The 17,544-nt window shown below is 46.1% G+C and overlaps 1 pseudogene; it reads left to right on the top strand.

Annotated features, from left to right (window-relative positions):
* The first annotated feature begins 9,643 nt into the window (after window positions 1-9,643).
* On the top strand, window positions 9,644-10,225 carry LOC146855835 (dnaJ homolog subfamily B member 1 pseudogene; annotated as a pseudogene).
* Window positions 10,226-17,544: the final 7,319 nt, after the last annotated feature.

The raw sequence follows: 17,544 nt of genomic DNA on the forward strand, positions 1-17,544 counted from the left end.
TTTGTGTTCCTTTGTAAGTATAGATTTACTAAATGTAACTCTACATCTATATACCTTCACAATATAGAGAACTTCAAGCTACACAGATGTGGAATTAATAATAGTAAATCCATACTTAGATCGATATACTTACCTTGATGATATTTTGGCAGTTGATATCTGGGAATCGATATTTCCACGGGATAATATTTTAGAACTCTATATGGTAATATACAATCCATTTTCGTAGGGCAGGAAAGTTCTGAAAAGATCTGAAAACAAAATGGTTTTGCAGGGCAGTGTGAAGTACTGGATGGCAGGTCACGTTTTTTCAGGGCACTGGAGATATGCAGGGCTTATGTTTATACAGAAGCCACTTCCTGTTGTAGGAAGCGTTGCCTGAACGCATGTTAACTTGAATTCAATTCCATTGCCCCCCCCCCCCCCCGTCGTGTGTGCCAGCCCAGGCTGAGACAGCTTCCCGGGCTGGCGAACTTCTTACTGCAGCCGCACCCTAGTACTTCACAGGTCTTTAAGAGACCATTTACTAGTTAAGGAGGCTTTGTTGTATTTTCAACCCTTCTTAGAGCCCCTGCACCTCCACCCTGTGTATTGCTGGAAGAGTTACTCCCCCGCCCCACCTTGAAGGGAGTAGCTTTTTAACAAAAATATCTGAACTGAACTTGGTATGTTGGTATGACTGATCAATGATGAATGATTTGATCCACTGAAACGCGTTTTTTTAATCTCAAAACGACATAAAGGTTGATTAAGGTCTAATGGCCAATATGATTGAATGCAGTGGACAGGCCAGATTGTCGAAGGCCGAGGTTAATACTGACACTGTCTCATAACTTAGCCCGAATCCTGCAAGTGAACTATACAGGATATGGTTCATTTCAACAAAAGTTGCATTTTGACTTGGATGGTGGTGGGGGATACTCCTAATATACAAAGAACGTGCTAGATTTAGATGGAGGTCCATAAGTGTAGCTTCTTTTTACATGGGAATAGTATGGGAATGAACTGATTGACGTTGTTATGGATTTGAAACTTTCTTTGGGGGTTGGAGAAAATGCCATTGCCACAAGCACTTAATCAGGTCTTCAGACAGAGAGCAGGAAAAGAGATACAAAAAGAAAGCTAGGCAAACAGGTGCAGAGTGGGTGATAGAATTGCAGCAGAAAAGGAGAGACCCAAGTTGATTGCATTTAATGGGTCAATACTACCATTCCTCTGCAGTGCTTCCATAACTCCAAAAGGTAAAGATGAGCTACATGACTGGATGCTGCCCTGCCTTATGCACTTTCTGGATACATAACTCTTTTATTTATACATGTGCAGTGCTCAGTTAGATTTGCCTCCCATTGAGCACCTCTCCTTGATAAAGTGGGCTGTATAGTTCATACTTAGATCTGTCCCTGCCAGCCACTGCTGCACTAAGCACCTCTCCTGAATAAAGAGGAGCTGCACAGCTGGATTTATCTGTGCACGCAGCGCCTACCTCTCATGGGTTCAGATGTGCTGCATGGATTGATTTGTCCCTGTGGCCAGCTTTTTTTGGTGGCATTTGACTTTACTGGGAAGGAGAGCTATATGGTTCTCTTATTTAAATGGATAAGAACCTACTGGTTCGTTTTGTTTATGGTGTTGTGCATCTGTTTTCTCACTGCACAGAAACAGGCTCACCTTTAAAAGCCCCTGATGCAAAACAGACGTGATCCGGTTGATCAAGGCTGTTTAGGAGAGGACTGCACCTTAAACAGCATTGAACATTCAGGCAGGACAGTAACATCTATGTTGATGTTTCCAAACTTTTATGTCTGTTTTCCCTCTTTGCTACTTTATAGCATTTTCGCTGACAAAAAGAAAGACAGGCAGAAAAGGGAGAAACTGCCAGGTTGCACTAACTTTGTGTGCAGGATCCAGCAAGAGAGATGCTCTCTTCTACCTCTGAACACTCTCAACAATGACGACATATGTGACGTAATATTATGGCCAGCCATAGAGGCAGGGAGAGGAGAAGAGAGGATAAAGGAGGAAATAGAGACAGAGGGGCAGATTTATAAGCGCCTTACGCCTCTTTTACGCCGCCGTTGCGTCACTTTTGTGACGCAGCGGCAGCGCAAAACCAGCGCCAGGCTGCGGGGTATTTACAACGTGACGCATCTGGGAGATGCGTCACGTTGTAAAGCCCTGCGCCAGAAGTAGACGTTCCAGCGCAGGGGGGGGGGGGGGGCGTTCCGTCGCAGGAACGACTCCTAAAAGTGGCTGAGTGAAATCTACAAGATTTCACTCAGTCACTTTTGAGCCCATGCTGCGTCAAAACCCTGCGCCTGCTTGAAGCAGGCGTAAGGATTGACGCAGCATTGTAACAATAGTGCACCCCAGAGCCTTGCTGGAGCTGCATCGCACTTGCGACGCAACTCCAGCAATGCGCCGCCTTTACGGCACAGATGCGTCACGCATCTTCCTGTTTTTGCCCCATGGTGCGCCGCATTGTAAATGCGGCGCATCCATGGTGGCGGAGCCGTGACGCACAATAACTGGCGCATCCCTGCTGATATGCAGGGATGCGCCAGTTATTGTAAATCTGCCCCAGAGAACACAATGTAATGTTAATGATAATGTAGGGGATTTATATAGCACACTGTTCCCAAACATAGTCTGATCTACTAAACAGCCAAGTTTTCAACTCTCGCCTAAATTTAAGAAGGGAGGTGGCTGAACGATTGGATAACGAGAGTTTGTTCCAGATGGTAATGGTACCCAGTTAAAAACATCTTTCACTTTTTGGACGGGCATCGGGGTACACCATCAACTGGTCCAAATCCATTTTGTATATGCTGCATGGGCCTCCACCACAACTACCTGCAGGGTGCCCGCTACAGATCACGACCGATGCATTTAAATATTTAGGTATCTACGTTACGACCGACCCTGAAGGCTTCTTTAAAAGAAACCTATTGCCCCCACTGGAGCGTCTAAAAAGGGACACAACACACTGGGGATCGTTGCAGCTGACTCTTCTGGGGAGGGCAGCACTTTTTAAAATGATGGCGCTCCCTCGCTTCCTTTACGTATTAGAAAATGCTCCATTCCCGATACACCCAACCTATTTTAAAGCAATTGCAGCTCAGGTCTCCAACTTAATGTGGGGAAACAAACCGGCACGCATAGCGCAGGCCAAACTGGTGCGAGGGTGGTATGATGGGGGGATAGCGCTCCCCAACGTGCATCTATACTACTGGGCAGCGCAATTAAAAGTGATTAATCAGTGGCTGCACGTGGCACAAGAAGATCCGGCATTTAAGGCTTACAGGACTCAACTAGGGACGGGAAGTATGCTGTCCCCCCTCTATAATAAAAAGCACACACGCACGTTAATAGGGCCCACGAAACACACAGTCGCCATATGGCATGCAGCACAGGCAAGGCTGGGCTGGCAAGGGGTTATAACCCAACTCACTCCATTGTGGGACACAGGGAGACTGGGATGACTCAGGAATAGTAAGGGCTTCGATCAATGGGATGCCATTGGCATATCCACAGTGGGGGACATGTGGCATAAAGGGGGGGTGGCCACCTTCGAGCGCCTACAGCACCAGTACGATTTAGCGCCCACTGAAATATATCGGTATACACAGATAAAGCATGCACTCGCGGCGGCCTTGCCGCCCGGAGTCGGGGTCCCGGAGGCCTCCCCTCTGGAGGACAGGCTGCTGACAGATCATATGCCTAAGCGAGCCACGTCATTCACTTACCGCAAGATAGTTAACAACCTGCCGGACCCGACGACATCTCTTAGGTACCAATGGATCAAAGACGTGGGTGACCTCGACGACACAGAATGGCAGGAGGCGCTGTCCTCAGCAAAGGAAGTGGGTATACCCTCGAGACTTAAATTAGTACAGCTTAAAATCCTGCACCGCACATATTACACCATATGCACTGTGTTCAAGATGGGCAGAGCCTCGCACCCGTATTGTCTTAGGCAGTGTGGGGAGGAGGGTACCTTTTACCACACGATTTGGCACTGCCCGAAGATCAGGGCCTATTGGGTGAAAGTGATGAGAACGATTTCACAGGCAGGTGGGGTGTCACTCTTGCCGGAGCCCAAGAGTTGTCTACTAAATGCAAGGGAACCAAACGACTTAACAAAGTTAGCGCAAGAGTGGGCAACTCTGGGGATTTTGATGGCCAAGCGTAACATAGTGCAGAAGTGGGGGGCGGGGGAGGTGCCATCGCTTAGTGCTTGGTGCGTAGAGATGGACACGGCCATGGTAGCGGAAAAAACAGTATTTATTCATCGCGGCTGCCCAAAAAAATGGAGCAAGATCTGGGGAGCGCGGAATAAATCCAGAGGCAACATCTGTGACCCACCCGCGGACCTGGCGGAGGAGAGCGCGGATGGGGACTGATAGGGGAGAAGGAGGATGGTTACTGGGAGTTGTGGGGTATGTAATTGCCATATTATGTTTGAACGCAATGTTGAGCCAAAAATGTGATTTCCTGCTTTCTGCTATGTATGTTTCAAAATGGGAAAATATCTGCCTTGCTGCTGTTTAATTTGTCAACAACAAAAAATAAAAACAAAGTTACAAAAAAAAAAAAAACGTCTTTCACCCCAGCTTGTTCTTTTAAATCTGGTACCATCAGAGTTCTAGAATTGGAAGATTTAAGTGCTCTACTAGGCAAGTACCATCTAAATTTCTGAGCTAAGTCCTGAGGTCCTATATTGTGCGAAGCTTTGTACGCAAAGCAAAAAGATTTGAATTGGATCCTCTCTTTCACTGGCAGCCAGTGTAGCTGTTTAATTGCATTCCAAACTGAAACATTTTTTGGAGTGCGAGTAAGGACCCTTGCAGCTGCATTCTGCAATACCTGGAGTTTGCTCAGATGCTAGGCCTGCATAATAAAATATAGGCAATTATAGTAATCTAATCTGGCCAATATCAAAGCTGATATGACCAGTTTTTGATAATTTACTGGGATAAAAGGCAGGATCTTTCTAATTTTTCTTAAAATGAAACAGGTGGTAGAAGTAAGGGTGCTGATCTGTTTGGCGAAAGTAAGCCTATAGTCCACAATTATCCCAAGATTTTTGGCCTGTTCGACTGGTTTCGTAAATCCCCTACATTCGCTGGCCACCACTCCAGAGACCAAAAAGAGGGGTCGTTTCCAAAAAGGAACACTTCAGTTTTATTAGAATTCAATTTCAAGCTATTCGAGCTCATCCATAAACTTCCAGCTGACATGCAATCACTAAACTGCTTACTGATGGCGAATGGTTGTTTCGTGACTGCTACAACGATTTGTGTATCGTCGGCGTAGGACTTTATGGGAAAGATGAAGGATTTTATGATTGGAGCCAGGGCTGGGATGTAAATATTAAAAAGGTAGGGCTAATTGAGGAGCCCTGTGGCACTCCACAAGAGAGTTGTAAAGAGTTGGATTTGAACCTGTGCATAGAAACAAATTGCATCCTGTCTTCTAAAAAAGATTTAAGCAGGTGAAGTGCTGACCCAGGCACACCGATCCCTGCTAGCCTGTCCACCAAAATAGAATGGTGAATAGTGTCGAAGGCTGCCGATAAGTCTAATAAAATAACGGCAGCCCTTCCACCGTTATCTAGAGCTTCCCTGATTTCCTCTACTGATTTGATCAGGGCCTACGCCGTGCTGTGCCCTGTCCTAAATCCATGTTGTGTTTTATCTAGGCAGCTATGTAAGTTAATATACTCCATCAGCTGTTTAGTCAGAGCCCTCTCCAGGAGTTTAGTAGGAAAAGGTAGACGTGATATGGGGTGATAATTGTTAACATCTGCTGAATCTACATTGGGTTTTTTTTGGGTAGGCAAGATTGATGCCCTTTTCCGTAGCTTAGGAAACACTCCTGTAGTAAAGATTGAATTACAGATTTTTACTAGGTTGTCTGCTAAAATATCTTGTGCCAATTTTACCACCGTCACAGGACAGGGGTTGATAGGTGAACCTGATTTGGAGTTAGCAATAAAGTCCATCACTTGCACCTTATCTAGGTCAGCAAATTTGTCAAAACATGGTTTCTCAATAGAAATATCTCCTACTGGCTCAGTATTGGAACTGAAAGAATTTGCCTTGGTTTTACAACTACCTACTTCATTAAAAAATTCATTAAAAATGCTTTCCACTTTATCAACAAAGTGCTTAGCAATCTCATCACACAGGGCTTGAGTTGGCACCGTTTCAGGAATGGGTAGCGAGGTAAGCAATAGGACACAGTGCTGAATAATTCCTTGGAAGAACTTTTTACGCTCTTATTGTTTTGTGAAAAATATATTGTTTTTTCACTCCTGATCATTTCCTTATATTTGCTCAGGCTATGTTTGTATTTTTGCCCTTCTACAGGATCATAGGCTATTCTCCAAATACGTTCCTGTTTTTTACAGCCTAGTTTGCATTCTTTCAGCCTATCATAGTACCAAGGGGCTGACGGGTGGCTGCGTTTCGAGCGAATAGAGATCGAGGGAGCTCATTGTGAACTGCAATATTTTCTACCTTATCTCATGGCTGGTCAATGAGGTCTGCGCAATGTAATGAATTCCTACAAAAAACAGATATCCTAAGTGTCTTATTGTACAATAGTACTAAATGTAACTGCAATTGTAAATGGAAATCCTCTGGCACTTGTTTCCTTTTCTTGGATTTTCACAACATCACTCATCCTTTTAAAAGTTTATTACTCAATGGTCTGTATCATTAGATTCTTCTCTCAACCATGAGATGGCTCCAAAGAATTCAGAGCACAGATGGAAGATACTCTTACATCTTAAAATAAGCACACTCATTTTCTTGCCCTGAAGGGTCAACGCTGGTTTCTGGTCACAAGAAGATGTTTATTCAAAGTCACGCTATTACATATCACTCACAAAGCATCCTCCAGATAAAAACCAACAAATACTCTCAACCTACAAGTTTGCATTTCTGGTTAGAACAACAATAAATACTTTTTCCTTGCAAAAAGAAAACAGTTAGGGACACTACTTTCTCCATGCAAGTTGCCAACCTAAGGAATTCACTCCCAGCGAAAATAAGAGATCCAGACAACCAACTGGAATTTAGAAAAATTGGTACAAGCCGGTTCTTCCCATCCTGACAATCATGGAGTCAATGACACATCTCATTCTACAAAATAGGACACATAGCAAGATAAAGCCTGCTTGTCCATTGTCAGAAGCTCAGGCCCACTTGTCAAGATCTCATGCAATAACTCAACCAGGCATACCTGCTGACACATCTCAATCTCACCTGGTCCTTATATAATTGGATGTAAAATAAAAGTACTATCAAATGTGATCAAAATGACTTTCTAAGTAAAGCATACCAGACAGTCACAGCTATCTTTTTAGGGGTCATCAACAATGTTCACAGTCACAGCACACCCATTGCTTACCACTGGTTGGCCTCATTGTCTCTCTATGTGCTTTCAGGTCACCATCCCTGTGATTGCCTCCAATCGTGGTGATTTGCGATTGGCGACCTACCTCATAAATATTGATGAGGTAGGTTGGATAGTGACCCACTGCGATCCTGGATTTAGCAAACCAACGTATTAGTACATAGGTTGGTACACAAAAGTATTTTCCGTTTGCAAAAAGTTGGCGTGCAAATTGGCAACCACTTCTTGCTAATGGAAATTTCCTATATAAGGCTCTAAGTCACTGATCAAAACCGCCAAATTTGCCACTTACCTTGGGTTCTACTCGCCATGAAGCGCTTCAACGCATCTTCAGGGGGTAGTAAGCGCTATATAAATACAATAACAATACAGAAAAAACACTTTAAAGGGCTGTTTACATTAATGTTGGGATGATGAACCTCTCTGTAGAACCTGGCCTCCTTAGCTCCAAGCGGCCCTTGCCAGCTCCAGAGCCATTTATTCATACATGTAATTATTATAAGGACATTCCGGAGGTGTGCCCTGGCAGAGATGTACTTTCTGGGACACCGGCGGAATTATCTCAAGATTAACCACCAGCGTGACAGGTGAGGCAGATTCGCCTCTTGAGCGTCGCGACTAGTCGCGAGGCGGGGACGGCGCTCCCTCCTGAGCGAGCTGCAGAGCGAGCCTGTTTATCAGTCCTCCTTACCACTCTCAAAACTTCACCAGCCGCCACTGTGCTTTCTGGTTCACCGGCGGAATTATCTCAAGATTAACCGGCGGACAGGTGAGGCAGATTCACCTCTTGAGCGTCGCGAGGCGGTCCCTCCTGGGCGAGCTGCGGAGCGAGCCTGTTTATCAGTCCTCCTCTCGACACTGCTCGCTGGCTCGCGCTCCTCTTTGCGCGCGGCCTCCCTGCTCTTCTCAAGTGCTCTAATGAGGAGCCGGGATGCGAGGGCTGAAAGGGGGACAGATGGATCCCGCCGCCGAAATAACGAGGGCCTGGCTGGTAAAATGGCTTGGAACCCAGGGCGTCACGGAAGGCGGCTGCTGCCCTCTCCGGGACGATCGTCAACACCGTCTGCCTTGCCTCCTGCCGCAGAGCACACGGCGGCGAGAACGGTTACATGGGCAGCTGGTGATTTCCATGGGCGCTTTGTGGTTGATTTCGAAAGAAGCCTCTCAGTCACACTCGCTTTGCACAACAGCAGACTTTGTCATACTCTTTGGACATCGACAGATGCTCATCCGGCGTCCAGAACCTCTCCACGAAGAAGTGCTCTTGAGTTTCAGCTTTGTAGTGGCACTCACGCTTGGAAGGGTCATGCCCAGAGGTGAACGCCCGTGTACTGCATAATTAATTTCTCCTATAGGTTTTTGCACAGTCCTTGCAGCGTGGGGCTCCTCCCTGATTTGGTGATAACTTTACTGTTCTGTTAGAGGTGTCCCAGCCGTGCTCTGTTTTTATCTAATCATTGAAACAAAAACAACAACAAAAGCAACTTTATGATTTAAAGTTACATGCGTACATCTAACCCGTAGGTGACAGTTTTTGCTAGTTTAACCTTTTCTGGTCAATGGTTAATTTCAGAGAGTTACTTCAACTCCAGTTTTTTTTTTTTTTTTACTTTTGTCTCCCGTATACATTTTCCAGTTTATGAATCCCCTTCCACTACATGTCTTATGCAGATGTCCGAGTTTCTTTAAAGCCCAGTACACATATTTGCATTGGTCTTTCCTGGAAGCAATTATGGTGAATATATTAACTGTGCAACATGATTAGGAACGTTTGTAAATACCCCGAAAGTGACTAATTTGTATCTGGTCACTCCAACACTGTCTCCTTCCACTCTTGTAGGCGTACCCCACTTGCCTCCTGACCTACTGCAAAACTACCGCCATACTTTCAGAATGCATTTTGTGACCATAGAATTTTGCAAATCACGAGTCTGGGAATCGGTATTTGTGAATCACGCCCACAAATCCTCTCTTTAGCTCGTCAAGGATGCGCAAATGCTTTGTGAATGAGGCCCTCTAGGAGCGTTGCACAATCCTGTCTGAAGATGGAGGCAGTGGCCAATGTACTGTTCCAGAAGGAGCTTATGACCCAGAGTAGAGTTGCACCAGCCTGCTTTTGCCTATGCCCTGATTTTACAATGGAGAGTTATCCTTCTGGAAGCTTCTGTGGCAGCTTTATAAAAGAGCACAGGTGGTGGCTCGAGTGTGACCCTTCGCAACAACCATGGGCAAAGACCATAACAAGATTATGGGCCTGGCCCACCGTGCCTCAGATGGGGATAGCACGAAAGCGTATCTCAAGCAGGTGCTGCACCACCACAGGACATGAACAAAGAGCTGGGCATTGAGCACTGCTGGACGGAAAATTCTGAGGTGTATGTCATGTTTAGCAAGCACAAGAAACTGGAGATCTTGGACACGTAGGGTGAAGAAAGATTGAAGGGCGGTGGAGGTCCCTGTGAGCCCAATGGTCCCGCATTCAGATACACCTTCTACAGAGACCCTCATGCTGTGTTGTGAATTCTTTGGGGTGAACGGAACGTCTTTTTAGAATTTTTTCAGTGCATGCAATGGTGACAAAGAAATGGACATTGGTGACCACTTTACCAGCTTTGGGATCGGTGGAATGGGTGGATTCAAAAACATGGACGTAATCCTGTAAGTAAAGCAAGACCCTCCTGTGATGTGCAATCTGAGGATTCATTTAGAGGGGATTTACACATGCTGCATGGAGTAAATTAAGATCCCTCATAAGTGTCTGAATCCAGAGGGCAGATCAGCATGCACAGAGATCAAGGAAGGGTGAAAAGAAGGTACTCGGCTCACCGTTTTTTTTTTTTTTGCAGAGTTTTATATAGCGCAAACTTGACCCGAATCCAATCAGGTATCAGAGCGCTTTACATAGCACCAGTTATGTTACATTAGGACACACATTCATGTTTTTTTGTTAGGCACAGGGAGATTAAGTGATTTGCCCAGAATCATAGGATGTTTAGCGTCGTTACCGAGACTCGAACCCAGTTCCCCCAGGTCCGAGGTCGAGCGCCCTAACCATTACTTACTTACTTCCCTCCGAAAAACTTTGTTCAGAATGCCAAACTACAGTAAACTCATTTGGGATATACCGGAATTTTTTTTTACCTGCTAAAAATCAGTCTTAGAAAGCCTCTGTGTGTATGTACACACAACACCTGACACGGGACAAAAAGAGCATCCCAACTGCCATAATGATGTCATTAAACCCAGCATGAAACAAAGAATCCCAGTAGAAGCACTACCGCTACCCATTGCCCCAGAGCCGCAGGGCGATTTCACCGTCAAGCTTGAAGTGAACTTCCTGGACAAAACTCCTCAGTACTAGAAGGAAGTACTAGAGCGAATGCTGCCAGCATAGCCAAAACGGCAAGACAATTAGGATGGACAGTCGATGTTGGTTTATGAACCATATCTGGCAGGAGAGCAGGCCACATGGCCTCCTTCAGAAAAATTGTGTATAAAGCTTGAGTTGTAAATGAACATTTAATGTTAAGCTCAACCTGCTAAAGGCCTGATCAAAATTACTCGCAGTGGGAAGTATAGGATAGCCCTGTGCAAGCTGGTGTTTTCTGGCTGAGATTCCAATATTACTATACCGTCATAGAATACTGAAGGTACTTCCCCACCTGCTACGTGTTAAAGTGTTAATATTTGTGAAGTCCTATATGATGTACAGTCATGCCATTTGTGAGGATTGTGGTGTATTATATGATATGGTTGTGCAACATTACCATGTATTACACTAGCAAAACTGTCTTGAAATAAGTCAGGCTGATTTGTAAAACATTTAGCTCAACCCTGGGTATTTGTGGCTTCAAGCAGCAAGGCTTAAACAAAGGAACTAGTGTAAAGCATAAACCCGGGCGTAGTGCTCCGCTCTGCCCACGGAGCGTACGTAGCGCTGCCTGTTTTGCGGTTTACGAAGTAGGCGTAGCAGGCAGCGCTACGCACACGCCAGGGCGAAGCAGAGCTGCCCGCCGCCAGCCTCACACCTCCCGCCCGCCCTCACCGGACGCCACGCGCATGCGCATTTCTCGTGAGTAATGCACATGCTCGGGCGTCCGCGCATGCGCATTTGTGAAAAGAAGTTGCCGTCAACGAGGAAGAGGGAGCCCCGGGACGCCACACCGCAGGTAAGGCATTTTATCTTATTTTTAACATAGTTTAACTTATTTTAAAATGAGGGCGGGCAGGAGGCGGGCGGCGTGTAGTGGGGCTACAGTGAGCGCGCGAGTGTGCGTAGATTTGGCCACACTACGCGATGCTACACGTAGCCCCACTACGCCCACTACGCCCAGGGTTAGTAAAGCATTTGGAAGCACCAAACAAAGAAATAAGAAAGTCATGCAGCACAAATGAAATTCAACACCAATTTTTAAAAGTAGATTATATATTTATGAATTTTAGCCATCAAGATACGCAAAATCTACAGGAGGATATGGATTTCTAAGTAAAATGTGAATCTCAGCTTTTTAGTCCAAAGCACAAACAAGCATTGGTAACCATATAATTTAGAAACTTTTGAAAGGTTTGAATAGTTGTGTTCGGATACTCTGACCCGAGTGTGGTGATGAATTCTGACAAGGAGAAGGTCAGGAAGGCCAATAAGGAGTATTAGGACAGAGACCTGGTCACCGAAGCAGCCTCATAGTCCAGTTTTACACTTTGAAATTTGATATTTATTAAAATCTATAGTGCCTCAATCACCCCGTATGGGGTATCTCCGTGCTTACGACGGTGTGCTGCAGCCAAACCATAGGGACTCAGAAAAGAAATGTTTTTAAAAGCTTCCTGAATTGAGGAAGGCTCTGGAAGTCGCGAAGCTGGAGGGGGAGTTCATTCCAGAAAGTCGGGGCAAGATGAGTAAATGCTTTGCCACCCTTGTGAGACTTCTTAATTCTTGGAGTGCAAAGGACTAGCTTGGATCCTGATCGAAAGGGCCGTGGGGCAGTGTACTTGGTAAGTTTATCAGACAGGTAGGAAGGCCACAGACCATTAAGGGCTTTAAAAACAATGCAGCCGATCTTGAATTTCACCCGCTTTCTCACAGGGAGCCAGTGGAGTTTATTCAGAAGTGGAATAGAGGCCGTTCTGTGAGGGGCGTTTGCTACTAGTCGGGCTGCCGTATTCTGGACAACTTGTAACTTGTTTAAGGAAGCCTCGTTAGTGGGTTACAGTAGTCCAGATGGCTTAATACTAGGGCTTGCATCAGTGCTTTTTTTGTAGAGGAAGGTAACAGAGGGAATACTTTTCTGAGTAAACTGAGTGTGTGGAAGCAGGTACCAGCAGTGGTAGTGGCATGAGCGTCGAGCGTGAGATTCTGGTCGATCCAGATTCCTAAATTCTTGACCACTTCTTTAGGAGAAGGGGCCATGCCCAGCTCCTCCGGCAACCACCTGGGAGTCCAGCTTATGGCTGCTCCTCCAAACAACATGATCTCCAATTTCTCTGCATTCAGTTGGAGGAAGTTGGTCCTCATCCAGGAAGCAATGGTCTTCAAGCCCTCAGAAAAGATGAGTTGTATATCAGGGCTAGATTTATCAACGGTGAGGAGGAGCTGGGTGTCGTCCGCGTAGGAGATGGGGACTGAACCCTAAGTTCCTCATTAGTTTGGCCAAGGGAGTAACATAAATGTTAAAGAGAGTAGGGCTCAAACAGGAGCCCTGTGGTACACTCTTGGTAACTTTTGTGGTTTTAGATCCAAAGGTCTCCTATGTGACTGTCTGGGTTGTGTCAGTGAGAAAGTCTGTCAGTCATTTTAGCGCAAACCCCTTTACTCCAATGCCCTGAAGTCTTTCCAGTAGGATATGGTGCGAGATGGTGTCAAATGCCGTCAATAGGTCAAGCAGCACCAACAGTGCCACCTGACCATTGTTCAGGGCCATTCTGATGTTATCAGTTACCTTTATCAAGGCGAACTCGGTACTGTGCTTGGCCCGGAAACCTGACTGGGAGACATTGATGCATTGAGAGGTTTCAACAAAATCAGACAGATGCCTGTTTATATGCTTTTCAATAAGCTTGCTCTGAAGGGGTAGCAAAGAGATGGGACAGTAATTGGACAACTCAGTAGTGGGGATCTTAAGATTTTTACGAATTAGTACAGCTTGAGCTGCTTTCCATTCTGGGGGGATTCTGCCAGCCCTCAAGGAACTATTCAGAATGGTACAGATGGGTGTGGCTAACTGTTCAGATAATCTGGAGGAGATTTTTGAGGGGATTATATCTAGGGGGGATCCAGATTTAGTTTTGGTAAGGAGAGATTCAACCTCTACCGGAGTGAGTAAGGGAAAGCAGTGGAGCTGCGAAGTGTTGTTGGTGGAGGCAGGATATCCTGTAGTAGGGTAAGATGGGATTTCGTTGGATGTGATGATTTTATGGTAGATGGCTTCGATTTTCTGGGTTAGAAAGGAAGCTATATTGTCGCAAAGCGACTGTGAGGGAGTCTGCAGTTTCGCAAGCCCTGGGATTTGTGTAAGTCTTCAGGATCTGGTAAAGGGTCCTAGAATTGTTACCAGCTTGCTCCAGCTGATTAGCGATGTGTAGCTTACGCACGGATTTAAGATTTTTATGATAAGAGGACAGTGCAGCTTTATATCTGTCTTTGTCTTGCACACTGTGCGAGTGTGCCATTTCCATTCCACTTTTTTACATTGGATCTTTTCAGTACGGAGGGTAGGGAAATACCAACTAGTGGGAGTGTGTTTTTGAGGGTTGTAAGAAACTGGCTCTATATATACTGCACAAAAGTGAGGTACAGTGTGTATAGAGTCCAAGGGTCTCCAGAGGTTTGGCAGAGGTTAGAGTTAGATAGAACCTTACTCTCTAAAGTGGTAGCTTGGTCGAGCAGTAAGGCAATATCAGAGGACAGTGTTAAGCATTTGATGTGCACACTCAGTCAGAAAATGAATTCACACACCCATGAACTGAACTCTTGGCCAATTGTTTTTGTATACAAAATATACTGGTGTTTTATTTCTAGAACCAAGCAAGCCTGGTACAGGTAAGCATATAAATACTTTGCAGTAGTAAATTATTTGTATGAACACAGTTCAAAATTGCAGTATAACTTGTACTGGTTTTGGTTACAGTTTTAAGTAAGCAGTTTGCAACACATTGCAGGTATAGTACATTCAAATGAATGGGCTTTTGAAGTAAAATGCAGTTAATTACTTTTCAGATTACTTTTACTAACACAGGGTTGGATCCTAGATTCAGCTCTGAGACATTTCCTGAAAACAGGTGAGTAAATGCATTTTAGTTAGAGGTACGATTTTTAAAGAATATTATTGTATTTCAAAAGTTGACACAAAACCTTTTTCACATAGAATCACCAATGTTATCCTGTGGGATGAAATTCACTTAACAGGTAAGTACCTTTTGCGTTACTTTTGTAATCCAGTGCTGGACTCCTAGATTCAGCACTGGGACATCTACTTAAAACAAGTAAGTAATTATGTTTTTGTAGTATGTACGATTTTTAAAGAATATTCTTGTATTTCAAAAGTTGACACAGAAACTTTTTCACAAAGAACCCCCAATGTTATCCTATTGAAAGAAATTCAATTCACAGGTAAGACATTTTTTAGTTATTTTTCTTACTCAGTGCTGGACACCTGGGTTCAGCACTGAGACCTTTCCTGCAAACAGTTGAGAAAATTTGGTTAGGTTATTTGTGCGATTTTTAAGGAATATTCTTAGTTTTCAAAAGTCGACACTTAGAAACTTTTCGGGAGAAAAAGTGGCAATGTTTTTCTATGAGGAAAAAGAGGTTATCGGTTTCCAGGTAGGTAATCGGTCTTTTGAATTAGGGTTCTGGGGTTAGACTCAGAGGTCTCCCAGGGTCAGTGATGCGCTGTTGTTGCACCCCCAGTGGCACTTGGGCGGCCGGATGCAGAGTGTTGATGCCCAATGTTATCCTATGGAGGATAGGGGGGCTCCGTCTGGTAGCGGCTGGCAAGCAGGCCACAGGGATGTGGGAGGAAAGCTCCTAGAGTTAAGCTCAGGGCAAGCTGGGGAACAGGTTAGCACAAAAGGGGCACCCTCAGCTGCACTAGGGCGGCCGGGTGCACGGTGCTGTTTTGAGGTCGGGTGCCCTGTTGATTTCAATGGAGATTCTCCGGGACAAAGAAACACTGCAGGCTCAGGGACGAGGATCTTCCAGGAGTGACCACCACTTCGAGGGGTAAGTTGGGATGTAGAGGGATGGTTAGGCACCACTGGGTTGGGCACACAAGGCCGTGGGGCGTCGGGTGCAGGGGTGCCTTTGGACGTCTGATTTTCTTACCCGCTCTGGTCGCGATAGGGAGGTTCTCTGGATTGAGACTGCAGGCGTCGTCTGGAGGCTTGAGGCATGTCAGGGGTCACCGGATCTCGGGTCAGGATCACCGGGGGGGCCTCCTCGTGGTGTTTGTTCATTCAAACATGGGCCGGGCTCAGCAGGTGCAGAGTGTGCTGGATTTGCGGTTTCTGACTGGCACCAGAAGCTGCAGTTTAAACACATCCGGTGTTCACTGGAGAAAACAGCTTGGAAAGTGAATGCAGGCAGGTCCTCTGGGGTTTTTGAGGTTGCTGGCCGCTGGACACGCCGGGGTTTCATAAGAGCAGGTTCGTGGGGAGACAGGCCTGTAGGGCAGGGGTCAAGTCAGTGGGCGTCCTCCTCTTGTTAGCTCTGCATGGCTTCTCGTCCTTCTTCTTTTCTTGTGGTTGCTGGATCTGAGGAAGGAAGGTTCAGGGTGCCCCATAATACTAAATTTAGGGGCGATACACGTAGGCAAAGGGCAGGGACAAATGGGTCCCTTCCCTGGGGTGGGTACACCCCCTATTCTGCTACTCTCCAGTGGGGGGAGGGCAGGAGCCTGTCCCTGGTTGGCTGGGTCCCCCATCCTCAAGATGGCGGGGACTCGAGGTTGTGCTTCAACTCGCCTCCCCCACCTTAGGGGTGGAGTTGGCAGAGGTGGGCACACCTCTCTTCCTCACTTGTTTTTCCTGCCGGTTCTCCCGCCCAAAGTAGGGGGTAGAACCAGTGGGGACCAGTTGCTGAAAGCAGCAAATGGTCTGGAGAGGCTCACAAAGGTGGCATGCCTTTGAAGCTTCTCCTTCTTGAACCTGGCCATCCTGGGGGAGGAGGCTTGGCACCTCGTCCCAGGATGTGCATTGTTTCAGGCCCCCAAGAGCAGCAGGCTCTCGACCCAGGGGTCCAGCCTGTGCAGCCACTCAGTCAGGTCAGTGGTAGTTGGTCATTTTTCAGAGGGCATCTCTTAAGATGCCCTCTGTGGTGCATTTTACATTAAATCCCACACTGGCATCAGTGTGGGTTTAATGTGCTGAGAAGTTTGATACCAAACTTCTCAGTCTTCAGTGTAGCCATTATGGTGCTGTGGAGTTCGTAATGACAACCTTCCAGCACCATATACTCTTAAAGGCAGCACTGCACTTACAGCGCCCAAGAATGGACCTGGGCACTGTAGGGGTACAGGGCTCATGCACCTGTTCCCTCACTACTGGCATAGGGCACCCAGCTAGAGGGGTGACTGATTTATGCCAGGGCAGTGGTTTGTGGGCATGGCACACAGGGATGTGTTACATTTTGACTCTTTGTTTTGTTCTGCACCTAGACACTCAGCCTGCAAAGGCAGTGTGTGTGTGTCAGAGTACAGGGCCTCTAAGGGTGGCACAATAAGTGCTGCAGTCCTTAGGGACCTTCTCTGGTCACAATGCCCTGGGTACCTATGGTACCATTTACCAGGGGCTGACATGTGGCCAGAGATGGCAATTGGGTTTTGTTTTGGGGAAAGAACACAGGCCCTGTGGTCCTGATTGGCAGGGCCCCAGAGCACATCAAGTGAAAGAGCATCAGTAGTCTGGCAACAAATAAAAGGGGGGGGGGTTTACTGCAATGGAACCCACTTTCTCCCACGGGTGGGTCTGTGGTTTCATAGGAGCTACATTATCTATGGTGGCTTGTACAATGGAGTTGAAAAGAGCTAACTGCTCTTCTACACTATGTGTGTTAGTATCGATGTTCCAAGAGCAAAAAGGGGTCAGGAATTGGTCAGGTTTCAGTTTGTGCCAGGGTCTGTACCAGCT

Source organism: Triturus cristatus, chromosome 4_1 (genome assembly GCF_964204655.1).
Source record: "Triturus cristatus chromosome 4_1, aTriCri1.1, whole genome shotgun sequence".
Lineage (NCBI taxonomy): Eukaryota > Metazoa > Chordata > Amphibia > Caudata > Salamandridae > Triturus > Triturus cristatus.